Genomic DNA, 5,098 nt, shown 5'->3' on the forward strand with positions numbered 1-5,098 from the left:
CTAAAAACAATTAAGTAAAAGGGGGGTTTTGTGAAACAAAAGTGTTAATTATTTCTAAGTAAAACAAGTAGCAAAACTAAATCTTTGGTGTTTATCAAGTGATGAGAAAAACTAGGGTGTAAGTGTTCCCAATATGTTCATAATGCGGTACTCCTAGCTATAACTTTTCCAGTGTCTTGCATGCAAAGTGATAAGTTAGATATCTCTAATTCTGTCACGCCCCGAGCTACCCCCGAGACGCGTACATGGAACCTAGGAACACAAGTGATCCCAAGCTAATCCTGTTGGCATGATCATGAGCATACTAAAGATAATAAACTGATGCGGACGCTAAATCATAATTAAATCTTAAAATATTGGGAGTATCCATATTCTATAACTGAAATATTTAAAAATAATGAGTTTAATACAAAGGAAATATTAACTGAATACTAAGCTGAATCTAATTATATCTGAAATTAGCATCAAAACTGGACTAGAAATACTGGGACAAGCCCCAGCTAAATCTAGCAAAAACTGAAACTAAATGACTAAAGACTGAAATGAAACTCATAACTTTTTTGTCGGAGAATGAGCACTCACCACTGAATCTGCTGAACTAAAGATCAGAAATCGATCTATGCGTGATCTAGATGCTGAGAACCTAAACCTACATCACGAGACAATGTAACGCATGTATGCGTCAGTACTGAAAGATACTGAGCATGTAGGATAGAGTAAAATTGAAATAAAACATAACTAAACAAGCATAAAAGCAAGTATAATAATCCGACAAGATAAACTAAATTCTATGTTAACTGGACGCAATGACAAATTTAAAACATGCTGAAACTTAATATTAAATATACTGATAAATGGTCAATGCAGAGAGTTTGACTAATATGTGGGAGCTACTAATAACCGATAATAAAACCACATGATCTAGATGTGGAGTCCGATGTATACAACCCATCGAGAGGACCCAATATACCCTGCCAAAGGTATAAAGTCATGCTGGCGTGATCACTAAAATGATTGCCCATAGAGGGGACTTACAACCTACTTGGCTAGTAGTTTAGGGACTATTTGGGTACGCTAAACCTTAGTCCAACTTGGTATTATGCTACTCCCATGGATTCTGTAAATTTACTTATTATGTCTGAGTTTCTATAAATACTGGATAGCTCGAAAGTGAACATGCAAACTGAGTATGCAATAATTGATCTGGTAATTATGCATTTATTACTAAGGCATGTATATCCGAAGTGTCTTAAATATTTTACCTATCATGTGTAATTCAAGAACTAAAGAAATACAAACCTAGGGTTAGGAAATTCATGTGATAATTTGAATAATAACATGATAATATGATTTGGAACATATATTTAATAAATTCACGAAGTTCTAACAAAGTTCTAGAAATTCTAGGTTTAATCATAATAAGAGAATCAAGAACCTGACTAAAAACTTGGGACCCAACGGGTGAAAGGAACCCAGTAGTGAAATACCACATACCTGGTGATGAAATCCACGGAAAAGTACTTCAGCTTTGGGGCTGCGACTGCTGGAACTTGTGGCGTTTTTGAACTAGGGTTTTTGAGCTCTTTGTCCTCTCTTTCTTCTTATTTTCTAAGTTTTGATTTAATGATTTGACTTAGATATGTTTTTAATGATGTTTCTAGGCTGAAACGAATTAAAATATGATGATATAGGATCAAAACAACGTAACATAGGGTTTAAACAAAGTCGGAAAGGTCCAAAAGACCCTTGGGAAAGTTGCTGTCGGACCAAACAACTGCTAGGATTGAGGGTCCGTCGTCTGACCGATGCTCCATCTTGGGTCCGTCGACAAAGCCTTTTCGACATGCCTTTACTAAAATGGGCAGAACATTTTACTGGGAGGTCTGATTTTATCAAGGTTGGTGTATATGGAAAGGTAATTCAATTATCTATCTGTGGTAGGTAATTGGACACCTAATACATTTTGTACTAAGAGTTATGATCATTGGAAGTTGACCCATCTGCAATTCCCCTATACTGTCTAAAAAGTTTCCACCTACGGACCGTGCTGGTCATCTGTAGCTCTTATCAGAGAGTGGGTGAATGGGGGTCTCGATGGACAGTTATGGACTACAAACCATTGTCTGACCTACGGACCGTCGATCCGTCCGTCGTCTAAGACTTAGCCAATTTTTCCTGGCTAAATTTTTTGGAGTTTGTGATCCCATCGACGGTTGTGCAGGATGGACCGTCGTCTGTCCTGCGGACCATTGATGCCACCGTTAGTTGCACCTGCAGATTTTTCTGAAAAAATTGATTTTTGGTCTATTTAGTCTACGGGGTGTTACATTATCTCCCCCTTGGGAACATTCGTCCTCGAATGAAGACTAAACTAGCTGAAATAGTGGGAGAGAGCTGCAAACCCCACTTCTAAACACTGAGAACTGAGCTTAATTGAGTTTCGATTACATGCAAATACTCTGAAAATACAGGTACAAACTGAGGGAACATTTTTCTAAGACTGAATTTATGCATGAATGACAGGAAAATTGAAGAGGAACTATTACCTCAAGCTGGAGTGGAATCGAAAGGAAAGAGGTGAGGATACTTGGTTTTCATGGTTGCTTCTGCTTCCCATCTATCTCCCTCTACGAATTGATTTCTCCACAAAACCTTGAGTGAAGCGACTTCTTTGTTTCTCAACCTTCTGACCTAACAGTCAAGAATCTGAACTGGTATATCCTCATAAGAAAGTGTATCTTTCACCGCCACACTCTCCAATGGCACTATAGAGGTTGGATCACCCACACACTTCTTCAAGAGTGATATGTGGAAGACCGGATGTACAACTACTAATTCTGCTTGCAACTCTAACTCATATGCCACCTTGCCAACCCTTTTCAAGATCTGTTAAAGGCCTACATATTTAGGACTAAGCTTCCTTTTCTTTCCAAATCTCATCAACATTTTCATAGGTGAGACTTTAAAAAAAACAATCATCAACTTGGAACTCTAGTTTCTTTCTCCCTACATATGCATAATAATTCTGACAACTTTGGGCTGTCTTAAGTCTATCTCTAATGAGTTGCACTTTCTCTATAGCATTAAGGACTGAATCTGGCCCTATCAAAGTTGCTTCACCTACTTCAAACCAACCAAAAGGAGATGTACATCTATGCCCATATAAAGCCTTATAAGGGGACATCTGAATGTTGGAATGACAGCTATTATTGTAGGCAAACCCAATAAGAGGAAGGTGATTATCCCAACTACCTTTAAAATCGATCACACAAGCTCTCAACATATCCTGTAAGGTCTGAATGGTATGATCTGCCTGCCTATTCGTCTATGGATGAAATTTTGTACTAAGGTTAACTTGAATACCAATATCTTTCTGAAATGACTTCCAGAAATAAGAGGTAAACTGAGGACATCTATATGAGATGATAGACAAAAGAACCCCATGAAACCTCACAATTTCATTCATGTTGTAACAACCCTAAAAATGTATAAGAAAAGTAATGCTTAATGAGTGTAGAATGCCTGCAATTAGTTTGGGATCACACAGATTGATGTGTGTGACCTCTAAATCCTTGCAACACCCAAGCCAACTAACTAGGGGAGTTAGTTGAGCTAGGAAAGGTTGGGTACAGACATGTAGGGCTCCCGAATATGAAGATTTACCCGGATGAGTCTTTATCGGACTTAAAAAGGGGAAAATCTCAAGTTTGGAGGGTCTAGGGGTAAAATGGTGTTTTTTCAGGCTAAGGGTAGTATCATAATTACCCTAAATATATATTCGATTATTTAATTAATAAGGTGAAGGGGTATTTTGGGGAGTGAGTGCCGAAAATGGGCTCTAAGAGTAAAGTCTTGCTCCACCCACGTTCGAACCTAGGTGGAAGCAATGAATTAAATTGTTTTTATTTAAATGGGTAAATTAATGTAATTAATTAATATTATTTAATTAATGGCTGATTAAAAAAAAGTGGAAGTCAGATTTTTAGTTAATAATTATTAACTACTAAATTAAATTGACTAAGCCTTGTGAACTAGTCCTAATTCTAAGGGACACTATCTCACTCCACTCTCTCTCACGCCTATACGTCCCTCTCTCTCCCTCGTTTCAATTTATTTTTGGCTGCAAAAATAGAAAACAAAAGATCAGAAAACAACCAAAAAGTTCTCTACACTCAAAGAATTTACAAAAAAAAATACAAACAAACAAGATAACTTTAGAAACGAAAAATTTACACAATCTTCTCGACGGAATCGTGTTGAAGGTTTAGTGGAGGATTAGGGCAGCAATTTGAAGGTGTGGAAATCTACAACCAGGTATGGGTTTTCTCTCCTGGAATCCTTTCTCTAAGAGAAATATCTTCCTACGAATTTAACGTATGAAATTAGGGTTATCCCCTTTATTGTGGAATTCCTTGTCCCTAGTCTCCTTCGATTTCAATCTAAACTAGGTTAGAAGTCATGTTGTTGGTATTGTTGTTGGTAGCTAAGTGTTAAATATGATGTTCTTTGGGATTTTGTGTTTGGAAATAACAAGCACGTGCAATGATGTCAACCGAAAATGTTGTGGTGTAATGTGTAAAATCTTTGTTGTTGTTCTCCATTTTGAAGCCTTAAAAATGGCTTGTTTAAGGATTGGAATTAAGGTGAACAAGATGTGTAATTTGTGACGTTTAAATGAAGTGTAAGGTGGATGATCTTAAGTGGAAAAATCTAAGCTAAAATAAAAATTAATCTACACTTAAAAATGCGTTAAACAAAATGTCAAAATACCACAAAACGAATGTCTGAATGTTGTTAAATCAAGGCCAGAAATTTTAATCAAATTTCCAGCACTTGGTGATGGAGTTTCGGCCAGAACACTTGAGGTGTGAGAAGTTTAAAAATAAATTTAAAACATGCTAGGTCAGAGGGTATTGAACCCAAGACCTCACAACATGAAAGCTAGAAAAAAAATGAGAGGTATGGGATTTGAACCGACAACTTCTCGGCCAAACAAGAGAGTATAGAGAAATTTTAGGATAATAAAAATAATGAGAGGAGTGGGTTCGAACCCACCACCTCTTGGCTGAAGCAGGAGATAAGGAGAGAAATATATATA

The sequence above is a fragment of the Solanum pennellii genome, chromosome 10 (genome assembly GCF_001406875.1).
Source record: "Solanum pennellii chromosome 10, SPENNV200".
In the NCBI taxonomy this organism is placed as follows: Eukaryota; Viridiplantae; Streptophyta; class Magnoliopsida; order Solanales; family Solanaceae; genus Solanum; species Solanum pennellii.